Source organism: Ursus americanus, chromosome 31 (assembly GCF_024610735.1).
Source record: "Ursus americanus isolate L20-20 chromosome 31, mUrsAme1.1.p, whole genome shotgun sequence".
In the NCBI taxonomy this organism is placed as follows: Eukaryota; Metazoa; Chordata; class Mammalia; order Carnivora; family Ursidae; genus Ursus; species Ursus americanus.
The window spans coordinates 9,398,951-9,412,064 of NC_142157.1; the positions used below are offsets into that span (position 1 = coordinate 9,398,951).

General features: G+C 45.6%; 1 long non-coding RNA gene across 1 annotated transcript in view; it reads left to right on the forward strand.

Annotated features, from left to right (window-relative positions):
- Positions 1 to 614: 614 nt before the first annotated feature.
- LOC148107361 (uncharacterized) overlaps positions 615 to 13,114 on the forward strand; it is a 101,189-nt gene continuing 88,689 nt past the window's right edge. Inside the window, exon 1 of the long non-coding RNA XR_015722394.1 lies at positions 615 to 755. This is a non-coding gene — a long non-coding RNA (uncharacterized LOC148107361). The remainder of the gene's footprint in view (positions 756 to 13,114) is intronic.

The window sequence follows — 13,114 nt, forward strand, 5'->3', positions numbered from 1 at the left end:
GGGATAAGTGATTTGTTTCCTCTATCTGTTAGGTTCTTAGCATCCCTGAGCTGGAGGAAACTTCGAGACCACAGAGCCACATGCTGCCCTTTACAGGGAGGACAATGCTGTGCCTGGGTCTGCACCGGGTTAGCACCAGCCGGGTTCCCTTACAAGGCCCTGTCCCTAACGTGACTCCTAAGATCTCATTTCTGGTAAATAAAAAAGTGGAACAGAGGTCTTGTTGGTGTTTGTGTATTCTTTGCCATAAAGAGTACATTTTGAGGACTGAAGTTTCCTTGAGACACAGGAAGTTAAGGCCAGTGAGTGCTTTGTTGCCTTTCAGATGTCTAAAGTAGGACGGAATTGGGGGCACTCTGTCTTAAAGTTAAGATTTTATATTCAAGCAGCCTTTATCATCTTTCATAAGTAACACCCTTGACCTAAGAAGGGACTCTGGGACCAGAAGCGTCCTCTCTAGGTACTTGTCGTGCCCGGACAGGTGTTTCTTTCAGTGCAAGGGTTAGAAAGCGGGTTTGCGCAGGCGCTGCACTGTGGTAAGCGGTTTTGCGCAGGCGCTGCACTGTGGTAAGCGGGGTTTGCGCAGGCGCGTGCCAAATCCTGAGCCAGAGCTTCGCTAGACCGGTGTCCTCATTACCTTGCTGTGTGACCTTGGGCCAGTCCCTTCATCTCTCAGCCCCTTTGTTTCCCATCACTGCAGGAAGGGGTGAAGTTAGACTGGTGTTTCTGGAACCGTCGTGGACGCCGGAAGGAAGGTAAGAGAGGGCTTAGGGAAGGGGACCCGGCTGCCCCCTGACTTCACAGCACAGCCAGCTTTCTCGTATGCTATGATGTAATATGTGATATGTAGGATATGATATGAATGGTAATATATTGTGATAAACTTCTGGGTAAGCTTATATTTGAAAGAAGGATTCCATTGCCTAATAAGTTTGAAAAACCCCGCACCGGGTGACTTCTGAGCCCTTTTACCACCACGATCCGTGATTCTATTATTCATTAAACAGTCCTGAGCAGTACCAGAGAAGACTGGCAGAGTTAACTTTGCTTATTTAGAAGCCCGGAAAAAAAATGCCAGGAATTCACAGTCAGAAAAACACCCTTTGGCTCCTCATTTATCTGGAGAGCAAAACAAACTCACTTGACAGATTGTGTAGATCTAGCGAAATGCCAGTGTGGGAGAAACCCTCTTACTGCTCGGGGGCAGATATTAGTTCAAGCCAATTCTACACTCACTGTCACTGGGACAAATCTAAGATGAGACCAGAGCCGACCCTGGGGCAGTGGGTGGAGTGATAGGAGTCCAGCCAGACCAAGTCCACCTAGGGCCAGCAGCTGTCTGGAGCAAATAAGTATGTCACCTTCCTCTGCCAGCCTTCTCCCTGTGAATGAGGGCTGGGGCAGAGGATGGGGCTCATTCACCAATCACGTCGTATGTAGAATTACATCATTCAGGACTTTACTATTAGGCCTTAGTAAGGAAAAATCTGAGTTTCAGTCTCTAAGGCCAATGTGTGGGAGCAAATTGCTTGGCCAACTCAGCATTTGCATCTTAGGATGGTTTTATGGTTCTTTACTTCACTCAACAAATATTTATTAAAAGTCTCCCATGTGCTCAGCAATGTCCTAGAAGCTTGGGAAGCTTGAGCAAAACAGACTACAGCTTTTGGGTTCCCGGAGCTTATATTCTGTTGTGTCATTCACTTGTCACTTGCTGGGCTCTCCCAGAGGCTGTGCTACTTGAGTGTCTGAAGGGGAAGTTATGGTGTGAAGACGATAGGGGGGGTGCAGGGTAGTAATGGTGTTTCCTCCCAGCACTGTGGAAAGGTTAGGTAACCCACTGCAAATGCTTGTGGGGGTGCCTAGTGCACAGTAAGGGCTCAGTTAGGTGCATGGCCCCACTGCTGTCATTTCTCTGCCTGTGTTCTGTGGGGTTCTTCAGGGCTTTAGGGATAGTGCTGTTGGTCTTCTGTTTGGTTGCCATGGGCACTGTGTCTGGGGAGAGCTTCAGAAAGATGTGGTGCTGTCAGACGTTTGTTTTTCGTCTGCCTGGTGATTGATCAGACGAGCAGGTGCTGTTGTCTGGGAAAGGCGAGGCCACTGTCCCCAGGTCGGAGGGGACTGTGCCGGCCTCCCTTGGGCAGATGGCCAAGGGGCTACCTTCATCTTCAGCCTGTCTTCTACCCAAGGCACTTCTCTTTTCAGGCCTGGCAGGATGCCTGTTCTGGGCGAGAAGACTGATGTTCCTCCTCCCAGTCTCCCCTGCGTCATCAGGATCTCTGTGGCCTGAGTGCTGTGCCCGGGGTACAGTCCTGCCTTGAGCTGGCCGTGTGACCTGAAGCCAGTCGCTTCTCCTCTGTGGTCTAAAGTGCCCTCATCAGCAGAAAAGACAGTAGTGCTCCCTGCTGAGGAACACCGTGGGGGTCAGTTGAGATAAAAAGGTGAAGGACTATCGAACATAATTAGGGTGCTAGTTTCCTTCACCCAGCCACATCGCGAGGCCACATTCTGCCCACAGCTCTGCCCACTCTTACTTCTTTCAGTATTACCTTCTTGTCTTCAGTGTGATCTCCCAGCACATTTGGCCCCCTCTGTGACCACAAAGCGAGGCAGGACCTAGGCAGTGCAAGTAGCATCCACATCTGTTGGACTGAAGGCATCTCAAAGCAGGGTCGCCTTTGTTCCTCTGTGTCACCTCCCCTTCCTCTTCCATGGAGCCTAGCATGTAAGTGCAGCCTGTGTCCACTCCCATGTGGTGAATACATCCGTAAGTGAGGAGCTGGCCCCTCTCCCCTGAAAACCTGTTTATTTTGTGTCACATAAGACCATTGTGTCTGAAACTGTTTGGTCAGAAATCTAAATTTAGGCTTTCCTTCTGCCAGGAGCCATGGAATGGGTTTGAAATGTATTCCTCAAGGCTTGACTTTGTTTCTTGGGCTTTCGGAGGCACAGCCAAGTAGCCAAATCCTGGGAAGCTTTCAGTCAATGTCTTGGAGAAGGTTCTGGTTGAGCACAGATTTCTTGTGCCATCACCCAGGCTGCCGGGAAGGTCTAGCACCCCAGTAATTCCACAGGCTGGCCTGGAATCCATCCCATCAGCACCAGTGTGTGCTCCCCAGACTCTCTGTCCTACCCTCTCCTGGCTGTCTGGGGGTCCTAGGTGCTCTTCTCAAGGACGACTGATGAGATAGTGGCTCAGATGGGCTTTGTTTATCTGGGAACTGAACACTGCGTGGGGTTCCTCTGACAACACCTGCCAGGTGAGCCATGGTACAGAAGCCCGTGGTGAAAAAGGCTGTCTAAGGATAATGTTTCCAAAGCTCCAACTTTCACCTGCTTATTTGAATGATAAAATGAAGACATTAATACCTAATATAGGAAATTGCCTGCCTGAAGGATCAGGTTAATTACTTTAATCCTCCACTCCCTGTTTTGAGTGAGAATCTGGTTATAATCAATCATGTAATAAGAGTCACCAGATTAATCTGGGCAGGGAGAGTAAAATGATACATATATGGACAGTAGATACTGATGAGGGCTAATGAGAAAAGAGAGCATTCACAGGTACCACTAGGATTTAGTGAGACTGAGTCTCTGGGCCTGAGAGGAAATCCATCTCATCATACGGGTTTTTCTTTTTTCTTTTCTTTCTTTCTTTTTTTTTTTTTAAGATTTTATTTATTTATTTGACAGAGAGAGAGAGAGACAGCCAGCGAGAGAGGGAACACAAGCAGGGGAAGTGGGAGAGGAAGAAGCAGGCTCCCAGCGGAGGAGCCCGATGTGGGACTCGATCCCATAATGCCGGGATCACGCCCTGAGCCGAAGGCAGACGCTTAACGACTGTGCTACTCAGGCGCCCCTCTGCTTTACCCTTTTAGATGTCCTGCGCCTCTGTGTAAGAGGTCAAGCTACCTTGACAGGGACCACTGGAGGGACACATGGAAAGGTCATATGGAGAGAGAGGCCCTGACACTAGGTATAGACAGAGAAGTCCAGCCACTAGCAGACCATCTGCGTGTGCCCAGCCAAGTGACCCCCGGTAACACTAACAGAAGAACCACCACTCAGCTGTCAAGAATTCTGAGAAAAAATAAGCTAGTTGTTGTGTGAAGTCACTAAATTTTGATGTAGTTTGTTATGCAGGAATAATTACCAGAACAACCCAGTTCTCAGGACAAATATTGTAACTTCACCTCTACTGGGCACACTTGAGTATATCACCGTCTCTATTAGTTAGGGTTCTCCAGAGAAGCAGAACCAATAGGCTGTGTCTGCTTATAGGAAGAGATTTAGTTTAAGGAATTGGTTCACACGATTGTGGAGACTTGATGAGTCCAAATCTGATGGGTGAAGCCAGCAGGCTGGAGACTCAGTAAGTTGTAGTTGAGTCCAAAGGCATCTGCTGAAAACCAGGGAGAGTGAAAGCTGTTCTGGAGAGTTCTCTCTTGCTCCCAGGATATGAACCTTTTGCCCTCTTCAGACCTTCAACTGATTGGATGAGGCCCACCCACACATGGAAGGCAACTGGTTTACTCAAAGTCCACCAATTTAAATGTAAATCTCATCCAAAAACACCCTCATAGAAACATCTAGAATAACATTTGGGAGATTATCTATCTGTCTATGTATCTATCTGTCTGTCTATCTATTGACACTTGAAAATAGACATCAAATCATCTATTTTGACAAAAAAAAAACCCTCTTCTTTCTTTCTCTCTCTCTCTCTTTCTCTCTCTCTCTCTTTCTTTCTTTTCTTTCTTTCTTTTCTTTCTTTCTTTCTTTCTTTCTTTCTTTCTTTCTTTCTTTCTTTCTTTCTTTCTTTCTTTCTTTCCTGGATTAATTTTGTTATCTGTTTTTGTTCTTTCCTCTTATTACCTCTTGGAGGCAAGTTTAACAAGATGTTTGTTCTTATGGGCAAACCTCACGTTAATCACAAACATATTCTTAAACACAGAGGACCTGGGGCTTCATCGTACTATGCTACAGATCAGAGAAAATTAATTCTGAAAAGATCACAGGTCATTAGGTTAATTATTTTTTATCTCAGCACTAAATACTTATGTGATTTACTCTGTAACTATGTGATTTTCAAGTAAACATCCTTTCAAAATTGTGAAAAGCATTTATGAACACCTAGAGGAAGAAATGTGCCTAGAAAGAACGTTTGCTGCTCCGGTTGCGGGGGCATTAGTGGAACAGCGGGGTGCTGCGTCTTTGACAATCGGTCCGTCTCTCCTTGGCAGTGGAGTCACGTTTGGTTTGGGGCCTTGTGCCCGTTCCTGCTCTGGGTCGGCCTTGGTTAATCTAATGCCAGTCAGAATAATCTTAACTATTGGTTCAGGGGAAGACATGTGGCTTAAATTATTCTAATCAGACTGAAACTCCAAGTCTTTATTAGTGCTTAGGGGGAGAAAAAGTTTCTCTTCTATGTGTTGTGGTAGGAATATTGATACAAAGCCTAGAATAACTGTAACCATTGGCCACCAAGAAGAAAGCCAACCTAAGGTCTAAGCCAACGTGCGCGAAAGAGGAGAAGCGAGGAACTGCAGAAAAATGGAACCAGAGCCCTGATCAGTCCAAGTTTAAAATGCATTATACATCTGGACTTCTGTTTGTGAGACCTACTAAATTCTTTCTAATTTCTAGGCCATTTTAAGTTAGAATTTCTATTCTTTCCAACCTAAAGCATCCCAATTTGTACATAATATGCCTCGTCGACCCTCCAGGAAGAGTTAAAGTGTCAGCATTCTACCGTAGTCTCCTCATTGGTAAAGGGGCTCTTACAATAAGGTCACTTTCCTCTCTAAGTATTTCGAGATTTTATCCTTCACCAGAGGGCTCACACAGAGCCAGAGCTTTTGTTGCTTTCAGGCTGAGGGCCACACCTTTGAGAGATTTCCTAGGAAGCAGGAAAAACAGATCACAGTTACAAAACAGATTTAAGGGCAGGGCAGGGCGGGACTATTTAAATAAGTATCTGCGAACCTGTCCTCTCTGCTTCCTGAGGCTCTTAGGAGGAATGGCTGTCTGGCCGTGGCCAAGTTTCTCTCCCTTTCTGTGTATGTGGAAAGACTCAGGCCACAGTAATTATGACATGTGGCTAAATATTTAGAAAATATATATATTGGGCAGTAGGAAAGATTTAGGAAACCTTATGGTTTTCTTCTGAGTTATCTGGCCCTTCTTTTCTTCTTTTCTTTCTTTCCCTAGCTTTCAACCAGATAGTCCATCTTCACTGCCTTCCAAAACTTCCTTTCGGAAAGTACTGAACATCAACCACATACCTTTTAGTGTAAATAATGTAGGATCCTAGAATCTCAGTTACATTTGAACTACTCTGTAGCGGCCTGAGTGGTGGCTCCATAAAATATATGTGCACCTGGAGTTTTGAATGTGACCTTATTTGGGAACAGGATTTTTGCAGATGTAATGAAGGATCTGGAAATGAGATCATCCTGGGTGATGTAGCTGGGCCCTAAGACCACGGACAGGTGTCCTCACAAGGAGAGGAGAAGACTCAGACAAGAGGAACGGAGAAGCCAGGGGAGGCCATGTGGCGATGGGGGCCGAGACTGGCGCTCTGGAGCTGCGAGCCTCAGCCCACCCAGGACGGCTGGCGGCCCCCAGGGGCTGGAAGAGAGGCACGGGGAGATTCTCCCTCAGAGCCTCTGGGGGAACCAGCCCTGCTCACACCCGACCTGTAAGGGAACAATCACTGTGTTTTAAGCCCTCTGGGTTGTGGCAACTTGTTATGACAATCCTGGGAAACTGATACATGTTCTGTCCTCCACTTTATCCTTGGATTCCCTGTATAAAATCCCCTCAGTGACTGTCCACCCTGAGCATATCTGGTGGTTGGAAACTTGCTTCCACCCAGCAGGACCCACCCCACCTGCAGATGCCTTGGGCGTGTTGATACCGTCTACACACCGTACCATTGGCTCACATTGGCTTTCTGTCAGTCCTTGGAAAGGTCCAGCGTTTCCCCTGAAAGCCTCAAAGCCTTTGCATTTGGTGTTCCATCTGCTCTTTGCCAGGTCATTCTTTCAAGTCTCAGCTTAAATACTGGCCCCCAGGAGACAGCGCCGGCGCACGCGCACTGCCTCAGTTAGGTGGGTCTGAATCTCTCACGGGATCCTGTTCGTGTTCCTCACACCCCCTGACCTCTGCACCCCTGCCCAATCCAGTCACTGGTTTGTACGTGCATTAAAGGGAGCTCCACGGGCCAGGGGCTTGTTTCCTTCATCCCTGTATTGCTTAGAACAGACACTGTATCGTGTAGAGGAAGTGCAACATTTCGCTTATCGTGAGATGCTCCTTTTCATGGAAATGAGATATTTGATGTAGTGTTAGACTTGGTGACATCAACACAAATGAACGTTTCCCTCTCAGTATTTCCTGCTCCCCTCCATGCTCTTTCAAACAGCTCTTCTTTCCTCTTTGCTTCAGGGGAGAGACCTGCTTGGGGAAAGCAGGAACAAAATATCAAATAAGAAAATATCAAGTTGAATTCTGTGTTTCCTCAAAGCAGGATCATTAAAGAGATAATGGCAGGTGCCCAAGGGGCAAAAACCTCTCTCCTTGAAGGAGCGGCTCAAGGAAAGAGTCAGAGCAGCAGTTATAAAGGCAAAAACTGTGGTAACAAGCACGCGGAGGTGCGAGTAGTCCCTAAGCAAGGGTCTTGTGCCTCTGGTGGAGGGTCCTGTGTGCCACACATTCTTCTCCGAGTGCCATCTTGTGGGGTAGGAACCAGCGTCCCCCTCAGATTGCGGAGATTCAGACAGGGAGGGTGAATGCTTGCCCCGTTTCTACAGCTAGCAGCTGCCAGGGCAGGGATGTGGGGAGTCTGGCTCTAGAGTTCCCGCTCTTAACCACTATGCTAATGCTGCCTGTCCACGATTTCACGATGTTTTGGGGCACCCAAGACTGGAGGACCCGTGGTCCGCTTTGCAAGGTGGAGTCCTGCGGAGCAGCAGTGCCACACACGTACTGTGTCTTTGTCACATTTCTAGGCAAACGGGGTGAGAGACAGACTTGCAGAGAGTTTGGTGCGGTCTCTCCTATATCCACCATGGCACAAAAGCAGCAGAGTGACTGTGACGCCTTCCCTTAACATGGCTCAGGGATGGTGCAAAAGGCCAAGGAGGTCACGTGGACTGCAGCAAGGGCCAGCACTGCAGCCATGTGGCTCATGGCCAAGGCTGAGAGTGGCAAGATCCCTGCATGATGTATGGAGTTGGCATCAAGGACTAGACATCCCCCCAATGCCTCGGCACTAAGGGAACCTACTAGAACTCAGACACACCTCAGGGGAAATGGGAAAACCTCCAATTAATTAATACTGCATTCTTTGCAAAATTGGCTTTTTAAATAGAAATTCAGTTGGGTAATAGAGAAGCTAAGTTATCCTTTTTTGTATATCTGAGAATTCAAGACCTCTGTAGATAGGCCTTTCAATGAAACTGTTAAACAAATGATTGACATAAATACATTGAGTAGAGATCTGCTTCCTAGAATATGTATGCATTTATTCTGGTTCCATTCCTCAGGCCACACAGGACCAGCTGAATCCCTTTTCTGCCAGAGAACTCTTGTTTTTGCCAAACCAGTCTTTGGTGCCCCATCAGAGGGCTCCATGTGTGTCATACTTATTTTAAGGTCAGTATTATTAAGATATAATTTATGTACAATAAAACATACCCGTTTCGGGCATACAGTTCAATGAAGTTTGACACACGTGCACACCCACGTAACCACTAGGACAAGGAAAACGTTGCACGTTGCCATCACACCCCACATTCCCACGTGGCCCTTTGCAGTCACCTCCCCCCTCAGTATTGGCCTGAGGCAACCACTTTTCTGCTTCCTGTCACTCTAGATTAGTTTTGCCTCTCCAAGAATTTCATATAAATGGAATCATATGTCATATTTTAAGTTTCTATAAAATAAATGGAAAAGCCAGAGAAACCCCATCAAAGAGAATGGGTATCACTGAAATGAACCTGCTTGGCCCGCTTGCCTGGTGCTGCCTGAACTGGAGACAGCCATCTTGCAGAGCTGCCATCATGTCCTTCCTCACCTCACGTTCTCCCTCCACTCCCTTCTGTGTGGTATTTGCTCTGCATTCACTACCATTGCCTTCCCTTGCTCTTGAAGCTGTATTTCCCCGCTTGGACCACATTTGCCACCCGGGGAAGTAAACAACAAACGAAACCTCTGGAAAACCATCTTTGCTTGAAGAGGTTGCTAATCTTTGGGGAGAAGCAGACAGGAAATGCGTCCACTCAGTTCTTACTGACATCCCAGATAATGTAAACTCCCCATTTCCTCTACAGCTGGCTCAGGAATTAGCCTCTCTGACACAATGAGGGAAGCTTCAGTTTCTCATTATTTAACAGTTGGACACCCCTTTGCTCTCCTGGCTCCTAGTACTATCTTTCCCTCTCTTGTCAAGGGTTTTGTTTTCTTTAAAAAAAAAAAAAAAAAAAAAAGAATAGTTTTGTTTTCTTTCTTCATCTTGTTCACCTCCAGGCTGGAAAGAGTGTGAGAGAGAGAGATGGTCTAGTCTTTCAATCATTTCCTCTTCTCCCTAAATCTGTCTGGTTCTTCACCCATGTGTAGAACATCTTTTATGCCTGAGTGAACAGAAATGGGCTTCTAGAATACAGCTATCATTTGACATACTGTTGTTATTCTTCCCAGTAAAAGCACTCCACAAGAGAGTGGCCTGGCAGTAATGGAATATGTCTGCAGAAAACAGAAAATGAATATGCAGTATATACAAATCAGAGAACATTACCTTCCTCTGGTTCTCTGGAGCATCTCAACATGGGCAGGAGAAATGCCTGTGCCTTACAGAGGGTGTGGGTTGGACTAGTGGTTCTCACACTGCGGTCCCCAGACCAGTGGTATCAGCATCACCTGACATATGTAGTTATCTCTTGCTGTGTAGGAAGTCACTCCCAAACTTCGTAGCTTTAAATACCAATAAACTAGTATTATTTCACACAGTTTCTGTGGGTCAGGAATTTAAAAGTGACTTAGCTGGGTGAACCTGGCGCAGGGTTTCTCATGAGGTTGCAGTCAAGGTGTTACCCAGAGCTGAGGTAATCTGAAGGCTCAACTGGGGCTGGAAGCTAATGCTCAAGGAGAGAGAGTGAGTGCAAGAGCAAGCCTTATCTTGAAATCACGTGCCATCACATCCATCAAATATAGTTAGAATTGAGTCCCTAAATCTAGTCCATGTTCAAAAGGACAAAAGTAAGGCCCCATCTTTTGAAGTGAGGGATGTCAAAGAATTTGTGGACATGTGTTAAAAGTATTGCACCTGGCTGAGAAATGCAAATTCTTGGACCGCACTCCAGACCCACTGAATCAGAAATTCCGGGGTTTGAGTCCAGCAATCTATTTCACTAGCCCATGGGTGACCGGATGCTGGCTAAATTTGAGGAACCACCAGGTTAAACTAAACACTGAGAAGACCTCACCTCATTTATGGGTAATTGTGTTGAAGCCTTGCCAACCAAGGCTATCTTTTAGAAGCTGGGTATTAATGAATTTAATGAAAGGTACTAGCCTTAGTTCTAGTTAATCTATAACAAAGGTGGGATAGGCAGAATAATGCCCCCCAACCCAAAGATGCCCACAACCTAGAAAGCCGTGAATATGTTACCTCTTAATTTGTGGCTATGGTTAAATTAAAGTTCTTGAGTTTAAGGAGATTATCTTGGATTATCCAGATGGGCCCGGGTTAATCACAGGGGTCCTTATAAGAGGGACGCAGGAGGGTCAGAGTCAAGAGAGAATCAGGAGAAAAATGTGATGATGGAAACAGAGAGAGACTGGAAGATGCTATACTGCTGGCCTTGAAGATAGAGAAAGGGGCATGTGCCAAGGAATGCTGGCAACCTTGAGAATCTAGAAAAGTCAAGAAGACCGGTTCTGTCCTAGAGCCTCCAGGAGGAATGCAGCTTTGCCAACACCTTGAGTTTAGCCCACGGAGACTCATTGTGGACTTCTGACCTCAGGAGTTGTGTTGTAGTAATTTGTTATAGCAAGAGTAGTAAGCTAATACAGAGGGGCTCTTGTCTGAGCCTCCCTTTTGATGGAACAGAGAAGAGATTAGGAAGAGGGGGTGATGGGCTTCCTCAGATGTTTCCAAAAGGAGAATAGACATGTATTTCATTGCAGAGTCTGTTCTTGTAGTTTTACCTACAGGAGAGAAATGCTCTAGAACTGCTGTGCTCCGTGTACTAGCCACTAACCATATGAGGCCATCTGCATTAACATTTAAATTGGTTAAATGTACATAAAATTAAAAATTCAGTTCCCATTCCCACTAGACACTTTTCAAGGGCTCAGGAGCCAAACATGGCTTGTGGTGAATGTATTTGGTGGCACAGACATAGAACATTTCCATCATTGCAAAAATTTATGAGACAGCAGTACTCTAGAGTCTTTGATCTTTTTCAATTTTTTAAAGATTTTATTTATTTATTTGTCAGAGAGAGAGCAGAAGCAGGGGAAGCAGCAGGCAGAGGGAGAAGCAAACTCCCCACTGAGCAGGGAGCCCAATGTGGGACTCCATCCCAGGACCCTGGGATCATGACCTGAGCCGAAGGCAGACACTTAACCGACTGAGCCACCCAGCCATCCTGATCTTTTTCAATTTTAAATAAGCTTTTTCAAAAATCTTGTTCCGCATCATGTCCATGAATCCATGGACTTTTTTAGCTCCTTAACTTGTATTTATTTGTAGTGCTCATTAACTGGGCTTTAAAAACCTGTGCCTCAAGTGCTCCTGGGGATTCACAGGTGCCTTAGAGACTGGGGAAGTGTGTCTGTGTGTCCATGTGGGCAAGGGGAAGATGGGGGAACAGGACCTTCACCCCTGCCTTAACTTCCTCCATTGTGTTTATCTACTGAGCTCATGCCATTCCATTTGAAGAAAGATTCCATGGTTTTTAAAAAAAAAGAAAACTGTTAAAACCTTAATGCTGGAGTGAGGGTACCCATCCCACTTCTCCTTTGTGCCCTCCTGTAATCTGGAAATCATTTGGACAAGATTGCTTCTCACTGAAGACCATGACCAGAAGCAGTAAGGCATCTTTGCACTTGAATATTGACATGGGTTCATTATATGGAGTTTCTCTATTTGTGAAGATTTCTTTAAAAATTGATCCAAAAAATTATTTTAGAGGATGCAGTTAATTTGGAAAGCAGTTTATTGAGTTGATCATTTTTCCCCAAGGATCAACTCAACTGTTTTGTATTTCTGTTCTCGGAAACCTCATATTCTGTCGTCTTTAAACACACACACACACACACACACACACACACACACACACACACACCCATACTTTATGGAACACACTGTACCTGTCTCTTACAGTAAAGTTTTATGTTGCTTCTAACAAAACCAATAATGTTTGAATAAAAAGAGAGGACCTTTGAAATTTCTTCAAACCATATAATCTTCAACCCCTAAGGGATGTCTTAGCAGGACTCATAGCCCCACTGGTTCAGGAGAAGCTGGATGAATAAGTGGTAGGAGCCTCATGTTTGATAGGTGAAGCTACTAAGCGTCTTATATTTTAAATGTTAAAAGTATTGAATGGGTAGAGATCACACTTCTTGCCTCTGACAATAATTGTACTTTTATCAGCTACTGTCTTGCATTAAACATATAGAAATTCCCCAACAAGAGCAGAATCCCTGGAAATGGTGAACATGCCTGTGCCTCACCGCTCCTGGGCAGAATAAGCATTCAACAGTGCTCTGCTAGGGACAAGAGCTGTCTCTGGAGCTTGCCTGAGTCACGTGGCCTCCCTGAAAATCCAGAAGGTTTGTGTATTAGTTGAGCTCTGAAGTTTTTTGATTATGTGATGGGTGGAAATAATTAAAATCAAGTAATTCTGAATTTTAAGGCAAGAAGGAAAATTCATCATGTACGATGGTAATAACAGAACTTAGGCTATATTTAATAGCAATAATTATTTCCGTTTAACTGCGAATGTATTAGTAGCCATGTGTGAATGAGAGCAAGTCTTATTGCAAAATGCCATTGAGTCCGGTAGTGCTGGAGGTGGATCTCCTGCTATACCCAGGGACTCTT